Below are 26,171 nucleotides of genomic sequence, written 5' to 3' on the forward strand. Positions count from 1 at the left end.
AGCTAAGCTGGATACATACACAGGGGCCAAAAATTAACAAGGCAAGGAAACATATAGATTGTTTCGTATAGGTTGTCCCCCATAATCGGTAGTCAAATCAGCCAGCATATATTTACATGTATCTCTCCTGGGATGGAGGAGAGGGGTTTAATAAAAAATTTAAAAAGACAGAGGCTCCTGACTTCAAGAAATTTGGAGTCCAGACAGAGCTATGAATCTAGCACCTTCATCCAAGTTGGATACTGGGAGAGTGTCTCTGGGAAGGACTGCTCACAGAGGTAGTAGCATTTGAACTTGATGTTGAAGGATTTAAAAAAAAAAAAAATTGGTAGAGAGAGAATGCACAGACAGGGAGGCTAGTCACAGGCTGCTGCCCGGGGTGAGCTGTGCTCTGCGGAAAGGAAGAGTAGGAGGTTGTGACGGGGCCCCGGGTGCAATAGGACATGTCACCAGAGGCATCATTGCAGAGGCAGCTAGAAATGAAGTCGGATACCAGGCCATGCAGGACTTTGAGTGCCATGCTAAGAACGTAAGCTGTCATCCTGGAGACAGCGAAACTGTTCTCAGGACCATGACAAGCTCCCAACTGTGCTGGAGGAGAAAGTCTTCACCTTACTAGGGAAGGGTCAGAATGGAGATGAGCGGAAAGGCAGGAGACAGTAAGAAAAACGACCTCAGGCAAAGTCAGATGCATTCACAGACAGGACATCCCGACTGTCTGCCTCCTCAGCTCCCCCCCTGCCTTTCTCTGAAAGAAGTGATGGTCCCCACCCTAAGGCTGTGGTTAGACACCCTCACTCCCCCCGCCCATTCTTCTCAGCTTCCTCTGGGTACATCCTGGGTCCCTGTCCCTCTAATTTTTTTTGCTCCTGTTTGACAAACAGACTGGAAGTCGGTCCCCACCCCCAGGGCCCTGCCTCTCCCCCTAAATACTAAATGTGGCCAGTGTTGTTCCTCACTCTGTCTCTTCCACGTGTGGCCTTGGAACAAGGATCACCTTGATCATTTCATCATGGTGTTCAACGCTGAGGATGCTGTTGGACCGCAGTGGGGCTACTGTGTTGCGGGTGTCCACTGTGTCTGGAACTTCACGCTTCCAGTGATGCACTCAATGATTGACTTCATCCTTTACCAAACCACTTAACACTTTCAGCCTCAGATAAGCCTTGTAGTTAGCTAAAGCCTCCAGGTCGCTTTCACATGAAATGTTCACATCAATCATGACTCTCCTCTCCTGTTCGTCTTTGAGTAGTTAAGATCTAAATCCTTCTCACAGTACTAAAGGCTGCCTCTGCATTAAACTAGCTAAGTAGCCAACATGCTTCTGAGAGGGGACTGTCATGATCTAATCCACATGGTAAGGATTCCAGGACCTGGGCAGGTGGCCCTGGCTCCCTCTATCTCCCATCCTTCCACCCAGGAACCACAAAATATTCCTATATATAAAAATGAATTCATAAAAAAATTCAAGATGCTATTAACCTGTGCAGGGGATAGAAAGATTGGTAATGCTTTAAGTCTTTGGTATATCAAATTCTCTTGTTTTATGAAATATTACATGATGAAAATGTCAAATATGTCCTAATTTTAAGGTAATATGTAGGGACAATTTAGGTAGGAAGAAAATTCTCAGTATCCCTTGAATTTTGAGTAAAAAATAAAGGTAATAGAGAAAAAAAAGAGAAGAAAAAAGGCATTAAATAAATGAAATTTAAGAAAATTTAAAAAAAAACATGAAAGGGAAAAGAAAGTAAAAGAAGAATGAAGGAAATAAGAAAATAAATAAGTCTGAAAGACGAGCTGAAATAATGGAGTTGGGGACTGGGGATGTAAAGCATTTGCCTAAAATGTATGAGATCCTGGTTTCAATCCCTAGAACCAAAATAAATAAATAGGAAAGAGAGGGAAAAACAGAAAAGAAAGAAAGAGTAGGGTTGAAAGGAGGATTTGGCCAGATGGGAGTGGTGGAGGTGGTTGATTAACCGGTTGATGAAGTATCACCAGCCAGGTGCGGTGATGCACACCTACGTTCCCAGCAACTTGGGAGGCTGAGGCAGGAGGATCCTAAGTTCTAGGATAGCCTCAGCAACTCTGTGAGACACAGTCTCAAAAATAAAAATTAAAAAGGTCTGAGGATGTAGCTCAGTGGCAAAGCACCCCTCAGTTCAATCCTCAGTACCAAAAAAAAAAAAAAAAGGTATCACCATGGTGAGGACTGCAGATGCAGACTGGTGGAGAGACAGGGAGCCACGGACAGTGCCTCAAATCCTCCAAGAACCATCAGCAAATCCATGATCGCCCTTGGCCTTGACTTCAGCCACCCCAGGGGTCAGTCTTTCAGTGCTGTCCAGACTGTGTGGCCCAAAGTCAGGAGGCACAGGAGCCAAGTTCCCGCTGGTCCTTAGCCAGGCCTTCCCTCAGCTGTGGGTGCAGAATCTCGGTGCTCAGGAGTGTCGCTGAGGCGACTCAGCATGCTGTCCTTCCTTCCCCTCCTGCAGAGCCTGCGCAGTAGCCTGCCCAGCCAAGAGAAAGAAGAGCCCTACAAGCCTCCAGAGGAATGGCAACATGTTTCCCCCAAAACCTGCCAGGTAGGTGTGCGGTGACGGTCCAGGGGTCTCTTGGCCACGTTGGCAATTCTAACTTCAGACTGAAAACAAGGTTGCCCGCTGCCCCACCTGGCATGAAAAGTCAACTCCAGTGGGATTAAAGAGTTGCATGTTTATTTCAAAATGAGACCGTAAAAATATATATGATTCCAGTACGTGGGGGGAAATGGGGTCTGTTTAAAAAGAGATGGAGCAGAGAAGATTCTCCAGCCCCTGCGTCCAAATCTCCAGATTGCTGGGCCCTTCTTGACTCCTTGGGCTGAGCAGATGGCTCTTTAGTGACTCAGTCTGAAGAGCAGCTGTACCCAAGTCATTAAGATTCCATTTCAGGTGTTTAAAAGTTCAGGAGGCTGAATCAGAGATTAATTTTAATCCCATTCAAAGGCTTCCCCACCTCCCTCCGCCATCTCAGGCCTGATTTGGGACCCAGGGGACTGTTTTGCAATTTTGTTTCTCTTCGTCTCTCTGTGGCCCTCTGAGGTTGGAGGAAGAAGGGTGGAAGGCTTCGGGGAAAGGCTTCATTCCTACAGCTGCAGTCCTGTCTCGGGAGGGTCCCCCGGTGCAGGTCCTTCTGATGTCCAGTTCTCGTCAGTCACACTACTGCCGGATGCACTGGGGGTCCCACTTTTCATAGCCCCTCTTTAAGGCTCCCGCCCACCTATGCCCATCAGAGCCGAGGGGCTAGGGAAGGGGGCTCTGCACCAACCATCCAGCCACCTCTGCTACATTTATTGGCCCACAGCTCCGTCTCCCATCCTGGACTCTCTGGAAGGGGAGAATGGGAGCTAACCCCTCATGGGGTGGGCTGCTGCAGCAAGACTTGGCATTCCAAATTCTCTAGACGGAAAAGAGAAAGCAGGGATCAATTTTTAGGTTCGCACAGGCCCCTAAACTCCGAGGGGGGGCAGTGCAGATCCATCCGTCTTGAGCATTTTCCCGATTGCTCTGTGTCCTGGTGGAGACAGGGTGGGACTCCAGGGCCCCTGCGTCTTAGTAAGCTGCCAGCAAGGGAAGAAGTCCACCGCCTCCCTGTCTGTAGGGAGGGCTGGCTTTGAACTCTGGATGCTTCTCAAATGGCTTAGGAGGAGGTGATGCTCCCCCACCCGGCCCATAAACCCATCATAAATGGAAAATGCATTTAACTCACCTAACCTTCCAACACCCCCGATGAGCAACCCTGACCACAGTGGAGTGTCTGCTGCTCCAGGTGGGATCGGGGGTGACTGGGAGCCGCGACTGTTGGCACTGCCCAGCACTGAGGCAGAGGACTGGACGATCCTGGAAAAGACCTAAGTTCAAACTTTGCAGGTACAGTGGCTACTGAATGTGCATCATGTTCACCCAATCATAAATTAATTTAAAGGAAAAAAAAAAAAGTAAGTCGAATCATTATGTTGGGACTGTTCCTAGTGGCGACCTTGGAACCCCTTATTTGGCTTAAAGGCCAGTAGAGAAAGCCCCCACCACCACCACACACAGCCCCACTAGATCCTTCCTGTGCTCTGTTCCTTTGGCAAAATCTCATGGGCCTCCTTCTCCAAACAGTGCTTTTAAGTACATAAGATAAAATATACAGAATTACAAAAGAAACCAATGTCAGTGAAATGCAGTTGTCAAAATCACTTTAAAATTGATGCTATAATAATAATCCTTTTTAAAAAAATCACTTTATTGAGATGTGATTGGCACACAAAAAGCTGTATGTATTTACTATATACAAACTAAGGAGTTTGGAGACAAGTTCATGAAACCATCACCACAATTTAAACCACAAATATCTCCAAATATGTCCATCAGCTTCAAAAGTTTCCTCCTGCCCTATTCATCCATCCATTCATTCATTCTGAGAACATGTAACAAAGGAGCTAATACCCTCTTAACAGATTTTTAAGAATGTCATAGAAGATTGTTAACCATGGGCAGTTTGTTGTGCAGTAGGTCTCCAGGACTTATTCATCTTGCATAAGCAAAACGTTGTGCTTTTTGGTCAGCACCTCCTGCTTCCTCCTCCCGAGACCTGGCAACCACCATTCTACCCTCTGCTCCTACATGTTTGATTATTTTAGTTTCCTCATTTACGTGGTCTCATGTGGTATTTTTCCTTCTGTGTCTCACTTATTTTTGCTTAAGTGCTCTTTAATTAGTACTTTATTAATAAGTTTTAGCAGTACTTTCTAAGTAGGGATGAATCTAAGTGACATTTCTAGATATCCACAATGACTGCATATGATGTGAAAAAACTTGTGGTTTCTACTAATGACAGAGTTACCAATGTTGCTAATACGACTGTACCTTGTTGGCTACATTCATAATCCAAGGATATACTAAACTTCAACTACAGAATACAGAAAATAAGGATGGAATATTTTTTCCACTCTTGGTCTTGGACCTCCTGAAATCTACCCGCAAACTCCTGGGGACAGATGAGGAAGCCCTAGACTGCAGGCTGCCTCCTCCAGGGATCTCCCCACATCCTTCCTCGGCTTATGTAGGTCAGCGGGGGTGGAGAGGAGGTGGCTGCAGGGCCGGTTTGGTGGCCTGTTGGTGAGGTTTGCAGGTCACCTAGCAACTCCTTTAGGAGTGGAGAGAAGTTACAGCCCGAAGTCCTCAGCTTTGAGACATGCAAGAGAGCGCTCGCCTCTGGGTTCGATCCTCAGCACCACATAAAAATAATAATTAAAAATGAACAAATATTTGTAAATATAAAAATAAATAAATAAAATAAAGATGTTGTGATCTACTAAAATAAATTAAATAAATAAATATTTTTAAAAAAAATAAATAAAGATATCTTGTTCATATGATGGAAAAGAAGTTTGAAAGAAAACTTTAAGTTTTTCTAAAGGAAACTAATGTGACTTGAACTTATCTGAGGCAAGTAAGGATTCTCTGAGTATAAAAGTAATAGAAGAAATGATGGGGAAATTGAAAGATTTGATTACGCATACACACATGAAAATATAGGTCAAAACAACAATATCACAGATAAAACTGAAAGAGAGCCAGGCATGGTGGCACATAGCTGTAATCCCAGTGGCTCATGAGGCTGAGGCAGGAGAATTACAAACTCAAGGACAGCCCCAGCAATTTAGTGAGACCTTAAGCAACTTAGCAAAAGCCTGTCTCAAAATTAAAAAAAAAAAAAAAAAAGTTAAAAAGCACTGGAGATGTGGCTCAATGATTAAGCCCCTCTACAATCAATCTTTGGTACCAAAATGATAATAATAATAACAATAACAATAATAATAAGCATTAATAAATATCTGCAATGAAAATTACAAAAAAAAAAGAGCAGATAGTCATATATTGTGAAACAATCTTATAAATCGGAGAGGGAAAAAAGTAAGATACTATAAATAACTGTTTGGGGCTATTCATTACTTTTCTTTCTGCCCTAATTTTACCATATCTACCTCCAGAGAAAAACTGAGCAGCAAAAGAGATATATAATGAAAGCCAGGCTTGGTGGCACACACTAATAATCCCAGTGACACAGGAGGCTGAGGCAAGAGGATTGCAAGTTCAGGATCAGCCTCAGCAATTTGGTGAGGCCCTAAGCAACTTCATGAGATCCTGTCTCAAAATAAACAATAAAAAGGGCTGGGGTTGTGGCTCAAGGATTGAACATCCCTGGGTTAAATCCCCAGTACCTGCCAGCCTGCCCCCCCACCCCACCCCCCCCCAAAAAAAAAGAGAAAGAGAAAGAGAGTGAAGCCCAATGTACAGATCAAATGTCAGCATTCAGTGATGGCAGATACCATTTCCACCTCACTTTTGTACCCACTTTAGGCTCAGGTTTGTTACTGGCACTGGTGCTTTAAGCCACATGGAGAATCCTACACCAAACTGGACCTGAACTTCCGCAACCCTGGAATGCAAACAAATAAACTTCAGATTCTCCATTCTATCTTGCACCTAAAGGTATTGATCAGACCCTTTCAATAAAGATGCATGAAAGTTTCTAGAAAAATAAAATATCATGCAGATTTGCACCAGGCCTTCTGGAACCAGCATTGTGCTGTGTGGAAAGGAACATGGTCTTTGAGACCAGACAAACATGGACCCAAGTCCTGGCCTGCCGCCTTTTACTGACAGTGCAACTTGGGCCAGTCATGTATCTGTGTCTTGGTTTTCCCGTCTGTGAAACAGGAGCAGTGTGCACCCCATAGACTTGCTGTGAGGTTGAGAGATAACACATGAATCACATCCTGACCTTGCATCATATACACAAAAACACTCCAGATGGATCAGAAGATAAACATTGAAGTAAAACAATAAACCTCTTAGAAATGCAGGATAATGGTTTTGTGACCTTGGAATAGGAAAAGATCTCTTTAAAAAGTCCCCCAAAGGCCAAATGATAAAAACAAATATATATAAATTGAACTGCATCAAAGGTAGGAACGTCTACACAATAAAAGACATCTTGGAAAAAAGTAAAAAAGACAACCCAAAGCCAGGAAGAAGCTGTCTGTAACCTATTTTAAAAGAACAAAGCATTTTAGTATGTGGCATATACTAAAATTCTTTTAAATAAATTTGTTGAAGAAAACCAAATTAAATAAGTGGAGTTAAAAAAAAAAAACTCAAATAACACCTTTTCCCGATCTAAAAGAAAAGAAAACCTAATAGAAAATGAGCAATTTCTATTGCTCACGGGGTGGTATAATTGACAGAAGAAACACGGAGGTCAACAAATGCAAGAAAAGAAGCATAGCTTCACCGCACACGTGGAACTGCAAATCGATCCCCATTTCAGTCCTATCAAATAGTTCCCCTTTCATAAGAACTGAAAAACTCCCCTAAGCTTAGAAAAATTGTAAAATCCTAATAACAGTGTTGAAGAAGATTGTGCAGAAAAGAGGATTCATATGCTCCACCAGTGGGAGTATAAATTGATTCAACCACTTTGGAAAATAGCGTAGCATGATTCAGTAAATGGGCACAACCTCCCATCAACAGTTCATCTGAAGAGACCCTAGTGCCTGTGCTCAAAGGGGCAGATGAGGCTTTTGCTGGAGTGTAGCTTTTGGGTGGAGATTAACTAAAATCAATGTGAACCTCTCTCTGTAGAAGGATGGACAGATGGACTCCAGCACCCTCATACAGTGGGATACTATGTGCCAATGAAAACAAAGTTGCCAGATTTGCATGAAACATCAAGGGTGAATGATAAAAAATACGATTTTTAAGTTAAAAAAATGCTGCAGAAAGTTTTATACAGTTATGACATCACTTGTGTAAATAATTATAGATACTCAAAGCAACACTAAATATTCTTTACATATACATGTACTTTATGGTTTGCATCTTCAATGTCTCCCAAGACCCATGTGATAAAGACATGGTTCTCAGCTCATGATGTCCATTGGAGGTGGTGGAACCTCAGGAGGTGGGGCCTAGCGGAAGGAAGTTAGGTCATTGGGGGTGTGCCCTTGAAGGGGATACTGGAACCTTGGCTCCTTTCTCTCTCTCTTCTCTCTCTCTCTCTTTCTCCCCCACCTCCATGAGATGAGCAGCTCTCTCCTGCACCCCACCATGATGTACTTCTGTGCCAACACAGGCCCACAGCAACAGAAGCCAAATGACCATGATCTGAAACGATGAGCCAAAATAAACCTTTTCTCCCTTTGAGCTGGTTAGCTCAAGTATTTTGTCACAGTGACAAAAAACAGAATCTCTGTAATATGAACACATGAAAATATGGCCTGGATACATACCAAATTTCTAATGGGAAAGAAATTGGGAAAGATACAGAGGAGAGTTGTTATTATACTTTTGTCTACTTTTAAAAAGCTTTTCAGTTGGGAGGAAAGAAGTAAATAGGAAGTACTAAGGAGAATGCATGGCCTTTATTGGTGCCTTACTTAATTGAAGCCATTTTTTAAGTTATCTACCAAGTATAGGTAAGTGAAATGTACTTTGGTCCTGTGCCCTGACTATACCCAGCTTGTAGCTTCTCCCTGCCCAGTTCACCAGCTTGAGCAGCAGACTGTGTGTATGGTAGAACATGGGAAATTGATGTTAAGCCTCACAGTAAGCCAGCGGTTCTTAGCTGGGGACAAGTGTCACCCCCAAAGGACACATAGCAATGTCTGAAGACATTTTGACTGTTACAACCAATGTGGAGGGTGTTGCTACTGGAATGCAGAGCCTAGAGCTTGGGGATCCACTTTCAACCTGTGATGCATCAAATGGCCCCCACCACAGAGATTCAGCTGGTACAGAACATGAGGACTGGGGTCAGGGAGTGAGCGCTTGCCTAGCATGTGCGAGGCCCTCAGTTCACTTTCCAACATTGCCCAAAAAACAAAAAGAAAAATAATAAAGGAAGCAAAGAAAAGAAAGTAAGAAAGGGAGGGAGGGAGAAAGAAATGTCAATAGTGCAAAGGTTGAGGATCCCAGTGTAAGCCCACAGAAAATTAAAAACACACATCCCTTGAATTGCAAATAACATACTAAAGTTAACTACTTTTCGGATGAGTCCTTTTTCTAAATAACTGGGGATTACTGAAACCACTCCTCTTTTCTAACCCAGACACTGGGCTACATCCAAGAGTGTGGAGGACAGAGATGTTTCTGCCCAAACTGTAGCCTCCAGTTCTCTTATCCGGGTCATCTGCAGGAGGGAGCATAGACTCCAATCATTTCAGTTGAGAAAAATCCTCCCAAATCTGAATACGTATAGGTTCGCATCCTAATTCAGACTAACGCCGTCTGTTTCCAAAACTAAAGGAAGCACAACCTGGGTTATTTCTTTTCAACCTCCCAGGAAATCATTTAGCAGATCCAGGGACTCAGGCCTCCAATCCATACCCCTAAATCAATTGCTCCATATTCTTAAAGTTCAATGGGCCAAATCATGCATGAAAAGTGTATCAATCATGATCCAGCTTCATATGAGCAAAGCCCCATATATAGTGGCTTAAGTAAAATTGAATTTGATGCCTCTCTCGGTCAATTGAAATTTAGAGCTAGCCCAGGCCAGGTTTGGCAGCCCCAGGATGCCTCTTAGTATTCTCTGTAGCTTGGCTCTTTTTATTGTCCAGGATAGCGGCTGATATGTCACAAGAACATCCACCTTCAAGTCAGAAGAATGGAGAAGCGAAAAAGACTTACCTCTCCCCTTTTAAGAAGTCTTCCAGAAAATTCCTTGCCACACAATTGCTTTTAGCTCCTTGGCCAGAATTTATTTACCTACGTAGCCATACTTAATGACAAAGGAGGCAGGGAAATAAAGTCAACCCTCAGTGTTCACGTGAGATTGGTCCCAGAACCCCTGTGGATACCAAATCTCCAGGATGTTCATGTCTCTTCTGTAAAATGACATAGTATTTGCAGATCACCTGCACACATCCCCCTGTAGACTTTAAATCATCTCTAGGTGACTTATAATACGTCATATAATGTAAGTGCCGTGGAAATAGTTGTTAACACTGCATTATTCAGGGAATGATGATGAAAATGTCTACACGAGTTCACTGCAGATGCAGTATTTTAAAAATATTTTTGATTCACTGTTGGTTGAATCTGCAATCATGGAAGCTGCAGGTTAGAAGGTCCAATTGTGTAGATTTTTTTTTTTTTTTTTTTTTTTTTTTAGCCGAGTGGCAATATGCCTATTGAAAATCGAGGGTTTTGTATCAAAGAACTGCAATGTGGATTCTGGAAGGCATCTAGCATTTTCCACTGTGGTCTGCTCCTTTGGCTCCCCCAAATACCCATGAATGCTCTTCTCGTTCATACCCATGCATTTTCCTCAAAGTCTCCTACTGTTTACTGAATCTCACTTAAAGTCCAGGTGATCTAGACTTTAAGGATCCCTAGTTGATACACAATCATCTTCATGGAGTCCAGATGGGACTCCTTGTGCTCTGCTCATTCTTAAACCCCAAAGCAAGTTATCCAACATCTACATGCAACATCACTGCTGGAGCAGAAGCCAGAGACTGAGGCAGAAGAACCACATGGTCCTCAGAGTTCAAGGCCAGCCTGAGCAACACAGTGAACCCCCCCCCCATCTCTAAAATAATCGATCGATTTAAAAACTCACAATAGACAAAGGAAGAAAGATAAACATTGCAGGAATTTGTCCGTGGCAATGATCAAATCCTGCTCAATAGAAATGGCAAAGACCCCCCACCCCTTGCTGTCTGTGTGAGCCTTGACTGTCCCTCTGGCAGCTCTGCCTTGGAGAAGCTCTCTTGTCCATTGTCCGACGTGACCTCTGTCCGCCCTCTAGGAGGTTCTTCTATGGAGGAAAACGGGGACAAGCCCCGTGCATCAGAAGTTATGATCATTTTTTGATGCCATATGGTTTCCGTAGCCAACTTCTTGCTTTGGAGGGTGCATTTGAGAGCTGAATGAGCAGACGTTTTCGCAGGCCAAGCCCGGGGTTTCTGTCCAAACCTAAGTAAGCTGCCATCCAATCTATTTGCTTCCAGTCAGTTCCAAGCATGAGTGACTACAGCCCAATGTTGTGTCCAGAAACACGGTGTAAGCCTGAAGGTTCTGATCTTTTATTTATGTCTCTTTATGCTCTGCCCATCCTTCCCTCTCAAAGTGATGCTAGCTCCTTTGAGACTATTTGAAAGGCAGAGAGAAAAGGTTGGGTGGGACGGCACATCTTTAAACTGATCACTGGGGCTGGGCGCAACTCCATTGTCCAGAGGCAACTGCCAGGAAGGTGCCTGGAAAGGGCCTGGGGCCACATCCTTATCTCCTGCCAAGGCCCATGGGCTTCCTGTCACTCTACTACTGCTTCCATCTGGGGAAGAAGCAGTTGGATTTTTCACCCCTGCAAGGCCCCCAATTCCAGGACTCCCGGTGGATTTAGATTGCAGGCAGGGACTCTCACAATGCTTTTTTTTTTTTTTTTTTTTTTTGCTTACACTTTTTTTTTTTTTTGCTTCCACTTCTGCTGGTGGGTGGGATGGCTCCAGCTCAAGTTCATATCTTTATTACAATTCATAGCTAGTCGCTATAAGAAGTAATCAAAGCTGGGCTTGGTGGGGCACACTTGTAGCCCAGCAGCTCAGGAGGCTGAATCAGGAGGATAACCAAGTTTGAGGCCAGCTTCAGCAACTTGGCAAGGCCCTGAGCAACTTAGTGAGACCCTGTCTCTCAATAAAAAATAAAAAGGGCTGGGGATGTTGCTCAGTGGTTGAGCACCCCTGGGTTTAATCCCTAGTACCAAAAAAGGAGGAGGAGAGAGGAGGGAGGGTGAGGGGAAGAGGGGGAGGGAGGGAGGGGGAGGGGGGAGGAGGAAAGAAAGAAAGAAAATCAATACAAACTTTGCATTTCCTATCTCTGACCCTAGCTACACCCTCAGTTTGCATATTACTTGCTTGACATAATACATCAGGTGATCATTTGATCAAACGTTTTGCTACAGCATAACAAGAGTTACAAACTATACAACAAAAATATCCACTCCATCTCTGCTCTATACCTGACCTTCTTTACTAAGCCATTAACACAATTGGATTTTATTACATACACTACCCAACTGCCAGGTGTCAAATTTCATATTGATAAGGATACGGTTTAGTTGCTTAAAACAGGAAAATGCAAAATAACAGTGATTTGAGCATAGAACAAGGTGCTTAAAAACCCCACAGATGGAACTTGTTAACCATGTAACATGACAAGAAATACATTGTGTTAGTCAGTTGACTGTTAGTATAACAAATACTTGAGATAATCAACTTACAAAGAGAAAAGGTTTATTTTTACTCACAGTTTTGGAGACTTTGGTCTATGATTGGTTGATGCCATTGCTTTTGGGTCTGTGGAAGGGAGTGTATGGTGGAGTAAAACTGGTCACCTTATAACTGGGAAAGCAAAAAAAGAGGGAGAAAACAACATCTATAATCAGCACTCCCCCAGTGACCTAAAACCTCACTGGGCCCACCTCTTATGATTTCCACCAATGGCATTAATCTAGGGAGCAAGATTTAACACATGCGTTTTGGAGGACACGGATAATCCAAATTATTGCACACATTATTAATCATAACAGTTTATTAATTAAAATAGTTCCTAGCAATAACCTGCACCTGAGAGTTTAGGATTTAGATAAAACACCCAGGAGTGAATGTGCTGACCATCTCTTTTCCCTTGAGCTCATAAGCTTCTTCTCAAGCTGGAACAGAATTTCAGCTGACGTCTCTCATAAGGGGAGACCCAGATGTTTCATGATAATGTCAATTGATTCCTGACCCAGAAATAGAGCAGAGGCTGGTGATGGAGGGGTAGGGGCTTACTCACTGCTGAGGGGGACAAAGGTCAGATGGGAATTGGGAAGAAGGACATGGAGGGAAAGCCCATCAGTTGAGGTCCATCAGTCCAGAATCTGACTATAAAATCAGGAGAGTCAGAGAGAGAGTTGCTTGTTGAAATCAATGAGAAATCCAAAATCTGACTGCTATTGATTATCACAAACAACTCTTCTGTTTGTTTGTTTGTTTTTAGTACTGGAGATTGAACTCAGGGTGCTCGACCCTATTTTGTATTTTATTTAGAGACAGAGTCTCACTGAGTTGCCTGCTGCCTTGCCGTTGCTGAGGCTGGCTTTGAGCTTGAGATCCTCCTGCCTCAGCCTCCCCAGCTGCTGGAATTACAGGCTTGCACCACAGCACCCAGCCCAACCAACCCTTTTGGGAGTGCGCTACTGGGGATTGAACCCAGAGCCTTGCACAAGCTAGGTAAACACTCTGCCACTGAGTTACACCCCCAGCCCTTTTGGTTTTGAGACAGAGTCTCACTAAGTTGATGTTTTAGTCAGCTTTGCATTGCTGCAACCAAAATACCTGACAAGAACAATTTAGAGGAGGAAAAGTTTATTTTGGCTCATGATTTCAGAGGTTCAGTCCAAGGTTGACTGATTCCATCGGTTGGGGCACAGAACATCATGGCAGATGAAAGCAGCTCGGGATGTGGAGACCAGGAATTAGAAAGAGAGCCTCACTGACTAAGGACAAAATATAAACTTGAAAGGCACGCCCCCATGACCTACTTCCTTCAGGCACACGCTACCTGCCTGTAGTTACCACCCAGTTAATCCATATCGGTGGATTAATCCACTGATTAGCTTACACCTCTCATAATCTAATTATCTCCCTTCTGAAAATTCTTGCATGTAAGTTTTTTGGGAGCTCCTCATATCTGAATCATAGCAGTTGCCAAGGCTGGCTTCAAATTTGAGATCCTCCTGTCTCAGCTTCAGGTGAGCGACACAGTGTCTGGCTGACCAGTATACTATGTTCCAAGCAATGTACTAAATTCTTTATATGCTACAGATAAGGAAACCGAGGCTCAAAGAGGTTAAATAATTTACCCAAGGTGATGACAAATAGTGGAATCAGGGCATGACCTCGGGTCTCTTGGAGACCTGAGCTAATTAATCTCTTGAACATTGTGGTACATTGTTCAGATGGTAAATTTGGGGCAGTTTGGGGGTTTTGTTGTTGTTTTCTGTTTCGTTTTGTTTTGTTGGAACTGGTGATTGAACCCAGGGGCATTTTACCACTGAGTGTCACATCCCCAACTCCCCCATTTTTTTTTTTTTTTGTACCAGGGATTGACAAAGGGGTGAACCACTGAGCCACATCCCCAGCCCCCCCTCTTTTTTTTGAGAGAGAATTTTTTAAAATTATTTTTTAGTTGTAGATGAACACAATATTTTTATTTCATTTTTTATGTGGTGCCGATGATCGAACCCAGCGCCCCGCGCATGCCAGACGAGCACTCTACGACTGAGCCACAACACCAGCCCCTGTTTTTTTATTTATTTTGAGACAGGGTCTCACTATGTTGCTTAGGGCCTCACTAAGTTGCTGAGGCTGGCCTCAAATTTGCGATCCTCCTGCCTCAGCCTCAAGAGACACGGAGATTACAGGCATACACCGCCGTGCCCCACTTTTTACTTTATTTTCTTCAGAGGGACGACTCCTGGCTGTGTTAATTATTCAGTAGTATACAATCACCCGTCATCTGCATAATCAGTCTCATTTCATCACAAGGAAAGTCACTGCAGCCCCACATTCATAATTGGCATTTTCAAGCCACATATTATAGTCTTTATGAGCAGGAAGGAGGGGAAAGGAAGAGGTTTGCATTTAGGAAAATGAGCAAACAGACCAAATGGATTTGAAGCCCTCTCGTCCTTCCTTCCCTCCCTCCATCTGAGCATCCACTCCGCGCTCTGCTCTTAGATTGCAAAAGTCCCAAAGCCCGGCTCTGCACTCATAGAACAGGCGCTGGGGTGGATGGGCAAGCTCAGGAGCTGTGTACACCCTTGAAAACCATGTCCACCCCCCATCTGTGGGAAACGGGGGTAGAAAGGCTTCCTCTAGGGCCGGAATGTAGCTCAGCCATAGAGAGCTTGCCCAGCATGTTCAAGGACCTAGGTCTCTTCCCGCATTTATAAAGTAAAAATTGCCCAAGCGAAGACCTAGATGGATAAATAATAGAAGCCAGCCAAACCACGTGTCAGAAGGTTATCTGAGCACAGGAGGCCACCTGTGCAAAAGCATGTGTTCAGGATTGTTGAGGGCGGCCAGGATTGGGGAGCTATGGGAAGAGATGTGGCAAGAGGCCACCCAAACGTCAAATCCTGAAGGTCTTTATAGGCCCCACAGACTAAAGTAGGCTGCATGCTAAGGGAAGCGGAATGTTAACCACAAGAGGGACACCAGATGTGCTCTTTAGGAGGGCCACTCTAGCACAGGGGTAGAGAATGGTTTGAGAGGTGACTTAAGGTGGGCAGTGCCAGCGAGCGTCTGTCAAGGTACAGGAGTCTTGAGATGGGGGTGGCCCAGCTCAGGCACAAGACCAAGAAGGGACAGAAGCAGAGGGGCTGCCGTGCCCCTGAGGAGGCTATTGCAGTCTGAATTTTCACCACTGTGACCAAAACACCTGACAAGAAGAATTTCATAGGAGGAAACGTTTATCTGAGGGGTCACAGCTTCAGAGGTCTCAGTCGCTAGACGGCTGACTCCATTGCTCCAGGCCTGAGGTGAGGCAGCCCATCATGGGGGAAGGAACTGGCTCAGGACCCGGCACCAGGAAGCAGAAAGGAAGCTCTGATCAACAAGGACAAAATATATACCCCAAATATGCGCCCCCCCATGACCCACCTCCTCCAGCCACACCCTACCCGCCTTCAGCCACCAGCCAGTCAATCCTATCAGGGGTTAGGGCGCTGATCAGGTTAAGACTCTCCTAACCCCATCATCTCACCTCCAAAGTTTCTTCCACTGTCTCCGCTGTGATCCTTAGGGGACACCTAATATCTAAGCCAAACCAGAGATGGAGAGAACACAGTGTGGTAGATGAGACGAGAAAGACAGGCCAGTCCACGCGGTGGATTCTGACTCAGAATATTCAGCGGGTGCAATTTGGAGACAGTTACACGTCATGTAGAGGTCACGGAGTCCAGAGTCCACAGGAGAGCTCAGGCCCAGGAAAGCAGGTGTGGCATACAGAGTCTCTAGGGACAGGGGGACAATGACATGGTCCCAGAAGAGCACCGCTGGCCTCCCTCCTCTGCCTCCGACGGCACGTGCTGGCCAGTTCTTCCCATGTGCTGGGCCTCGCTAGTCCACTCCTCAGAATCTGGCCAGCGCTTAAACAGTTGCCCCCATCCTCATCCAAAATTAGTTCTGAGTCTCTTAGTGTGTCTCTCCCAGTCATTCTGATGAGTGATTTATAAAAATCATACAGGCATTCGTGGGTTATTGCCTACAACATTTCTGGATTTTAATGGAAGAGAATCAACAAGATTTGAATCCACAGAAATCTCTGAGGTCTTACTGTCTTTCATTTATTTGTTTACTTGTATTTGGTTGGTGGTTAACACTGAGGTTAACGTCCCCTCAGTCCTCCATCCAGGCCACTAGAAGCCCCATTTCTTCAACCACATTTTTAAAAAAATTGAGCCCTTAGCTTTGTACTTAGAAGTCTTTTCCACTCCAGTACTGGGGGCTGAACCCGGGGCTTCATGCATGCTAGGCAAACCCTCTGCCACTGAGCTACATCCCCAGCCCCTGGTTTTTGGCTTCGGAGGCATGAATATACATGGAGTGTGCAGGTCCTCATCGTTTCTGTCTAGGAGCACAAAGTACACTGCTCCATCTGTAGAAGTGGACAACTCAGGTGATGGCTACTTTAGCGCTGGACATGGACAAAACAGAACTGGAACATATGTCTGTTTCTGACCCATGCAAGGTCCCCAGTGTCAGAGCCACCTGGCAGTGGGTGGCCAGGAAGAAACCGCTGTGCTGTGAAAGTCAAATGCCACTACCCCAGGGAAGCTCTCCTCAGGAATCATCAGGGACTGCTTTGCCACGTCCTCAGGGCAGTGTGGCATTTGTCAGACTGGGTCCTGATTCTTTTTGTTTACAAATATGTCTTTCCTCCTATTCTGTAAGTTCCAGGAAGAGACGTGTCCTATCTTCCCCATCTTCTCACTCCCGGTCCCTGGGCCTTAACACAGTGCCGTGTGCAGCAGGCGTCCCATCAGTATCCACTGAACACACGGCTTCGTGAATGAATCTGCAGACAGATCCCACTCACAGAACGTGGGGACAGCAGGTGTGCAGATGTTTCTCAGCTGAGAAACTGAATGAGTGACGGCGGCACAGAGGGATGCCACCCTGGGCACGTCGGAGGGATTCCCAAGGCACCAAGCCACATAGGCAAGTTCTTCAGGAGACACAGGATTCTTACTCTCTGTCTTCCTTCTGGGAAAAAGCCTAAGAAATGCTTATTCATAACACGGGCCACGAGGCCAATGGCTAATGGGCTAAGTGGAGAGAATTCTGGAGAGACGGAAATGGAAACGGGTAGTGAGAATTGGAATGGGACATAACTGGGGCACCATGGCTTTGAGAGATGCCAGAGAAGTGACAGAAGGCAAGAGGATGAACGGCAACGGGAGGAGGGACAAGAAGATGACGGGTTCTGATGGAGAGACGGGGAAAGACAGGAAATGTAAATTCCAGTAAAAGAAATCTTGGCATATTGTAAAATTGAAATTAAAAGACAGAAAGGAAAATATTCAAAACTACTCATCCCTAAAGGCTTCTACCATCTTATTCTCTCTACTATTCAAAGCTTTCCTGAAATTCTTCTCTTGCCAGAAGTCTTCACCACCATCAGAGAAAACACTCCCGCCCATCCCACCCTCCCAATGCTGGGAGTAGCACCCAGGGCCCTGTGCACGCCAGGCACGTCCCCACCACTGACCTGCACCCCCAGCCCAGGGGCAGCTTAGCTCCTATTAGAGAACCGAGGACTGAAAGGAATCTCTGTGATCTCTGTCACCTTTACCTCACAGGTGAGGACGTCAAGGGCCTGGGCATGAAGTTACTCCCTTGCAGACAGATTGTCAGATCATCTGGAGCCTGAGCCCAAATCGCAGTCTCTGTATTTCCAGAACCATGTTCCTCCAATAGATACTTGTCTCGTGCTCCCATTTTTCCAAAAAGATGACTGTCACCGATACTAAAAAAAGAAAAGCCTGCTTTTGAGTTGACAAACATTTCTATGTGCAGGAGTGAAGCAGTCAGCCTGGGAGGAAGCGCTGTGCTTCACTGTTGTACTTCTAGGATCGAGCCAGGATCTGGCACATCCTCTTCCATAGTGTTATTGGGCGGGTGGATGGATGGACAGAGAAAGGGGTGGGTGCTTGGATGGATGGATGGATGGGTGGGTGGATGGATGTGTCCTATTAGTGATGTCATCACTACCCAGATGTCAATTAATCAGACATGAGTGTCTTCTGGTGTTACAAAGCATCCGAATCCAACTTGCATCTGCAATGATCCCAGGTTGTTTTAAAGAGTACGCAGTAAATGTTGATCTGATGAATGAAGGAGGCTAGTGATATTCTCAAATAAGTTATCATCTCACTGGAAACATGAGACACGGACACAAATAGAAATGACTAACAATGTAGGAAAATGGCGTATTAAATACCACATGGCTGTCCACACAGTAAGAGCTAAGAATAGGGTGATTCTACAATTTATCCTTTAAACTGGGTCTCGTTTGAGAGCAAAAAGTGGTATTGTAAATATGCATAGACAATAGGAACCATCTGGGCCATACAGTCAAGAGAGGTACAAGGGAGTTCAAAGAAAGGGTCAATGTTCCATTTGCTTGAGGAAGCCTCTGAACTTTGCATCTACTGTTCTCACAGCCCGAACACTTCTCATGGCTCATTACTATTTAATTTTTTAATAATTTTTTTAGTTTTAGGTGGACACAATATCTTTATTTTTACTCAGAGCTGAGGATCAAACCCAGTGCATGCTAGGTGAGCCCTCTCTACCACTGAGCCACAACCCCAGCCCTATTTAACTTTTTTAATTAATAAATACGATGCATTAAAATAAGGAGACAAAGTATACGTAAATGACAAAGACTAGAAAGAGAATAAAAGGAAATTCTGCACATGCTTTAAGTTTGTGGACATGGGCATTTCATGGGGATTAAAAAAAAAAAAAAGAAAAAAGCCAAGCATTTCTTTCTAGATTCCAGATATTTATCTTTGAGTAAATTTCTCTTAATAGTCTAGTGAAGCTAGTCCAGAGTTTTGACTTTTTAATGAAAGAAATGTTGCTAAGAAAAAGGTAGATTCATACTCTTGCTATTCAGTGTGCTCCATCGACCAGTAAAGCCCACGTCACCTGAGGATGTGCTGGAAACGTGGATGCTGAGGCCTCACCCCAGACGCACAGAGTTAGAATCGGCCTTTGATGGAGGCCTCTCGTTGTTCTGTAGGTACATTGAATTTGAGATACACTGGCCAATAGCACATTAATTCTTCCAAAAGAGTAGATTTCATTTAAACATTTAAATATACTTTCTCCTTTATAAAATATATTCAAATTGTGCTTCTTTATGCTTTGAATCCATTTAATTGAACAGATCTTAAGTAATGGCCACGAGGAGGATGTTGTCTACAAAGAGAACAGTCAGAATGAGACGAACACTGTACATTTCCCCACAAATGCATTCTGCACAGGGGTGACAATGGAAGACAAATTCCCACAATAAGTCGCTCCATCCTGGACTAGATCCACTTGAACTTCATTCAACTAACTTTCTTTTTAAAACTCCCAGAGGGGTGGGGCTGGGATTGTGGCTCAGTGACAGAGCACCTGCCTAGCATGTGTGAGGCCCTGGGTTCGAATCTCAGAACCACATATAATAAATAAATAAATAAAATAGAAAATTTTACCAACAACTAATAAAAGTATTTTAAAAAAAAAAAACTTCCAGAGGGAGAAACAAAGACCGATTAGAAGCAGAAACCATACTTGGAAATGCCAAGTATTCCAGGAAATCTTCACTTTTAGTTGACTGTAAATATTTCACAAAAGGTTTTTTCCTGAAGGAATGCAGCTGAAGGAATACTCACACGCCATGGGGGTACCTTGCCCATCTTTTCCTGTGCCTGTTTTGCTGGCTCTGGGCCCAGCATGAATATGGTGACACCAGGCAAGGCCAGAGCTGCTTGCTGATCTGCATGGCCTCTTTATTTTTGTAGCCATTAAATAGCTCCTCAATCTCCAACATGTGTTGCTGCACGTGACGTGTGACCCGATGATTCAATGCCCTGTAGAGAGAAGCAACAATAAGAACGTGGGGCAATTAGCACTGGGTGGGTGGTTCTTCTTCACCGGCTCTTGCCTGTGTGAATATTCACAGCACATTCTGGGTAGGTGCTCCTGGGAACTCCACAACTGTCACCGTCACCAGGATGGGAAGGGCACATATGTGGTGGGCCACTTCCTTCTTTCCCAAGACAAAAGCTGTGAAGGGGGGTGGGGGTGGGGCCAGGTTGTGAGTGCCTTCCAATAAAGGTCTTTTACAGCTCTTTAAAGCTGTCATTCAGTCATAGACTCTTTTGCCTGCTGGCATGACAACTTTAAAAATTTACATTTCTGAACTTGTGCTTTAACAGGCTTTTATCATTACTTCTGGGAAAATTTAAGTGTAGAGTCTGCACTGAGATCAGAATAATATTGACTAAGCTTCCTACTGGGGCTCTTCTAACATAAACAATTACCCTGCCTCCTAGGATTTCATATTCCAAAAAGGATAGTAAATGCTAAAATAATTCAATCCCTTATGCTGAAAGGCCAGATAAACAAGGTATTTTATAGTGAAAATTATGAAATAGCTCTCAAAGAGATTTTAAAGATGTTCTTCCTTTTTTTTTTAACAATTGCCTATAAAATGTGTTAGTCAGCCTGCTATCACTGTGACAAAATACCTGAAATAATCAACTTAAAAAGAGAAAAGGTTTATTTGGGTTCATGGTTTCAGAGATTTCAGTCCATAGTTGCTTAGCTGGCTCTGTTGCTTTGGGCCCTGAGGCAGTACAGTATTTCATGAAGGGAGTGCTTGAAGGGGGAAGCTTCTCACCTCTTGGTGACCAGGAAGCAAAAGAGAGAGGCAAGGAGTGGATCCCAGTATTCACTTCAAGGGCACACCCCCAATGATCTAAAGACCTCCCATTAGGCCCCACCTCCTGCAGGTTTCATCACCTCCCAACAGCACCGTGACAAAGCCTTCAACATGAGGTCCTTAACAGGGCACTTTTCCAAACTATAACAGTAACTTTCTAAGAAAAACTTTCCCTTTTCCCTTAGGCCACTGGTAGTTGAGGTGCTACCCTCCCTGATAACACAGAATAACTGTATTCCGGGCTCTCATTACAAAATACAACCTTGAGCTCTTTGTTCTACGATTCCTTAGCAAGAATTCTAATTTTTGAGAAATGATGTTTGTGGAAGGGTATGAGAATTCTCCATCCTGCTGGATATCTTAAAATTTACCTTTGGATCAAGTCTGATCATCAGAGCCGTGTGTATGTACATCATGGATGTTTGCCTCCTTGTAGAACTGATTTGACTGAATTGTGCTTATGTGAAGGGGTGCTGTCCCAGTCAACACTAAGATGTGCCTTCTTACATTTAACTCAGGGATTTACTGAGAGCCCAATCTGAGAGTGTGCCAGACTCCTCTTCATTAGGACCCACAGGAGATATTTCCCTGGGAAGAGCTGCAGGAGAACTTTGGCTTCACGGAATACTCTTTATCTTGCTGGGTGAGGTGGCTCACACCTATAATCCCAACAACCCAGGAGGCTGGAGCAAAAAGACTGCAAGTTCAAGGTCACCCTTAGCAATTGGGTGAGGCCCTATCTCAAAATGAAAAATCAAAAAAACTAGGGAACTCAGTGGTAAGGCATCCCTGGCTTCAATCCCCAGTAAATGGTGCAATCCCCAGTCCCTCCCTCCCCCACCAAAACACACACACACACACACAAAAAAAAAAAACAAACTATTTTTTTTTGTACCAAGGATTTAACCCTGGAGTGCTTAACCACTGAGCCACATCCCCAGCCCTTTTTAATATTTTATTTAGAGTCAGGGTCATGCTGAGTTGGGAAGTGCCTCCCTAAGTTGCTGAGGCTGGCTTTGAACTCACGATCCTCACCTCAGCCTCCTGAGTCACTGCACCTGGCAAAAAAGAAGAAAAAAAAAAAAAAATATATATATATATATATATATATATATATATATATATATATATATAAAATACATAATGAATAATAGGTATGAGTATGTTAGCTTTACTGTACTGTACTGTTCCTTTACTGTAATAAAATACCTGAGATATTCAGCTTAAAAGAGGAAAGATTAGGGCTGGGGATATAGCTCAGTTGGTAGAGTGCTTGCCTCCCATGCACAAGGCCTAGGTTTGATCCCCAGCACCACAAAAAAAAAAAAAAAAAAAAAAAAAAGGGAAAGAAAAAGAGGAAAGATTTACTATGGTTCCTGGTTTCAGAGTTTTCAGCCCCTGGTCATTTGACCCCTCTGCTTTGAGCCTGGGGCAACACATTGTGTCAAGACTGTGTAGTGGATCAAAGCTACTCATCTCAGGATGACCAGAAAGTAGTAGAAAGTAAACAGGAAAAGTCCAGGTCCCACACACTTCAAGGGCATGCCCTCAATGACCCACTGGCCCCCACTTTTTAAGGTTTCCACCACCTTGCGATAGTACCATGCTGGGGACTGAGCCTGTAGCACGTGGGCCCTTAGCGGACATTTCAGATCTGATTATAACGCGAGGAGTACTGTTCCTTTTGCTCTGGCTACCAGGAAATGTGGAGCCAAATTTATTTAGAAAATGGATTATATTATTCTATAGTGATCTTATCCTTGGCTTTAATTTTCTTACCCTTTCCCCTTTGCTGATATATTTATCTCTTTGATTGCTTATATTTTGTAAGTTTTCTTGTTTTTAAAATCAACTGTGGTGATATTGAGGCAGAGGGATCACAGTTCAAGAAGAGCTTTGGTGATTTACAGCCTGTCTCAAAAAATAAAGCTGGGCATGGTGGCTCTTGCCTGTAATCCCAGCAGCTCAGGAGGCTGAGGCAGGAGGATCACAAGTTCAAAGCCGGCCTCAGCAATTTAGCAAGGCCCTAAGCAACTTAGTGAGATCCTGTCTCAAAATAAAAAATAAAAAGGGCTGGGGATGTGGCTCAGTGGTTAAGCATCCCTGGGTTTAATTCCCAGTGCCAATAAAAATAAAGTAAAAAGTAGAAATTAAATTTAAAAGAATCATTGCATTATTTTTATTTTATTTATTCTTTTTTTAATGCTTATTTATTTTTTAGGGGTAGATGGACACAACACAATGCCTTTATTTTTATGTGGTGCTGAGGATGGAACCCGGGTCCCGCCCAGGCTAGGCGAGCGCTCTACCACTGAGCCACAATCCCAGCCCATTATTTTATTTATTCTAATTTGTTATATGCCGCAGTCCAGCTGCAGCAAAATAACTGGGGGGTGACAAACAACTTGTGTACATTGATATAGCAGGAGAGGGAGCCGTTTATTGTAGGACAGGAGGAGTATTTATACATTCCACAAAGCTTATCTAATTAACATAAACTGATACAGCAGTCAACCAATAAGGAATCTCCACACTTAATGGCTCGCTTTTGTTACTTCACAAACCACTCCCTCTGGCATTTGGCCAGGCGCCATCCAGACTTGTTTACAGACTCTAACAGTTATATAGGACAGCATAATGCATTTCAATTCATATTACACATATAGAGCACAATTTAAAAAATTTTTTTTAGTTCTTAATGGACCTTTATTTATATGCAGTGCTGAGAATCAAACCCAGTGCCTCACACATACTAGGCAAGTGCTCTACCGTGGAACCACAACCCCAGCCCTAGAGCTCAATTTTTCATGTCTCTGGTTGTACACAAAGTAGAGTCACACCATTCATGTCTTTATGCAAGTATTTAGAGTAATGATGTACATCTCATTCCACCATCTTTCCTAAATCCATGCTCCCTCCTTTTCCTTCCCTCCCTTTGCCCTATCCAAAGTTCATCTATTCGTCCCATGCTCCCCGCCAATATCCATTATGAATCAGCTTCCTTATATCAGAGAAAACATTCAGCGTTTGTTTTTTGGGGGGATTGCCTTACTTCACTTGTCATTATATTCTCCAACTCCATACATGCAAATGCCATTATTGTATTCTCTTTTATTGTTGAGTAATATTTCATTGTGTATATATGCCACATTTTCTTTATCCATTCATCTACTGAAGGGCATCTAGATTGGCTCCACAGTTTAGCTATTGTGAATTGTGCTGCTATAAACATTGATGTGGCTGTGTCACTGTGGTATGCTGTTTTTAAGTCCTTTGGGTATAAAATGAGGAGTGTGATAGTTGGGTCAAATGGTGGTTCCACTCCCAGTTTTCCAAAGAATCTCCATACTGCTTTCCATATTGGCCGCACCAATTTGCAGTCCCACCAGCAATGTATTTATTGCATTATTTTTCAAAATAAAAACATTTAAAGATGGATTATGTTAACTTCATAAATTTCAGTAGAATTGGGCTGAGTTCTTGATATTATTTTCCAAGGATTTGGAAACCCTAATCCAGCTTGAGCTCTCTGCTTTGAACTTAAGAGTAAACTGACTTGTCCGAGGTCACACAATTCACCAATACAGCCCCAAAATGTGTTAACTCTCCACACCTCATTCCTTGAGTGTGTCTTTCCAAAAAACTGTCTTTCTGACAAACAAAAAGAATTGATTTTCCACATGACATTTGAAGAAAAGACTTTATAAATTTTGTTCATTAATAATAAACTTACTGAAATCTTTCCAAAGAATGACTTTGTTACTACATGGAATGAACTGGGTTAAAAGCTATACATCTTTTTTTTTTTTTTTTTTTAACCAGGGATTGAACCCAGGGGCACTTAACCACTAAGCCACATCCCCAGTCCTTGTTGTTTTTTTCATTTTGAGACAGGGTCTTGCTAAATTGCTTGGGCTCTTGCTAAGTAGCTGAGGATTTTATCTAAAATTCTATGCTGGGCACTGGGGCACACGCCTGCAATTCTAGATACTCAGGCAGGAGGATCACGGGTTCAAAGCCAGCCTTATCAATGTAGCAAGACCGTGTCTTAAAAATAAATAAATAAAAGGGCTGGGGGGTGTGGCTCAGTGGTTAATCGACTCTGAGTTCAATTCCCAGGACCAAGAATAAAAACAAAACTTTTAAGGGCTACCTAACATTATCATTATTGTTTTTCATACCGGGGATTGAACTCAGAGGTGCTGAACCACCGAGCCACATCCCATTCTGTCTGTTTTATTTTGAGAGGGGATTGTGCTAAGTTTCTTGCAGCCTGACTAAATTGCTGAGGCTGGCTTTGAACTTGCAATCCTCCTGCCTCAGCCTTCCCAGTCGCTGGCATGACCGGCCTGTGTGTCACCATGCCCAGCCCTAAGGACTACCTAATATTATATTGATTTATTTAGTCACACAGATGAGATAGGGAAGATGTTCTGAGTTTTGCTTTTCATTAACTTTGCAGATTCTAGCGCTTAAGCCAAAAGTGCCCATTCATCTCTTTATTTTTAGAAATTATAGAACTGTCCCAATAACTTTCCTTCTACCCCTGTTCCCCAAAGCCCGTCTATCACTGCTTCTGCTGAAGCCAGACAGTCAGCAATCTCTTGTCATCATGATCTGACCTATGACTGGATACACTCACATCCTCTAATACCCAAGAAAGAACACGCCCTGCGTCATGTTCCATAAACATTTATGGTTGGAATGCCGCCCAGAGTGGATGGCATTTGGACCTCATCGTCCAGGGCTCCTGCGTCCTGGGAACTCTGGGAGCTCACGTGTTCAAGATATTGTGCAAGCCTGCCTTTGGAGCCCTTTCTTTGTGAAGCAGGGTGGTGACGCATTCACACTCATACACACAAGGACAAAGACAGAAAGCATAGCAATACAAAAAAAAAAAAAAAAAAAAAAATGATGATCCAAGTAGAAAACATACCCCAGAATAAATAAATGTTTATGCTGCTTTCAAAGGACTATGCAGTGTTGACGGGTTTGGTGCTAAATGCTGAAGGCATCAGTTCTTTATAGATTGGTCAGGAAAAAGTTTGCTCCCTTAGAGGAATATTCATGGCATTGGCAAGGAGC

At 43.6% G+C, this 26,171-nt stretch overlaps 1 protein-coding gene across 1 annotated transcript in view; it reads left to right on the forward strand.

Annotated features, from left to right (window-relative positions):
- Positions 1 to 2,504: 2,504 nt before the first annotated feature.
- Positions 2,505 to 26,171, forward strand: part of Cdyl (chromodomain Y like) — a 219,803-nt gene continuing 196,136 nt past the window's right edge. Inside the window, exon 1 of the mRNA XM_076859150.1 lies at positions 2,505 to 2,588. The gene's annotated coding sequence lies outside the window, so the exon portion shown is untranslated. The remainder of the gene's footprint in view (positions 2,589 to 26,171) is intronic.

The sequence above is a fragment of the Callospermophilus lateralis genome, chromosome 6 (genome assembly GCF_048772815.1).
Source record: "Callospermophilus lateralis isolate mCalLat2 chromosome 6, mCalLat2.hap1, whole genome shotgun sequence".
NCBI lineage: Eukaryota > Metazoa > Chordata > Mammalia > Rodentia > Sciuridae > Callospermophilus > Callospermophilus lateralis.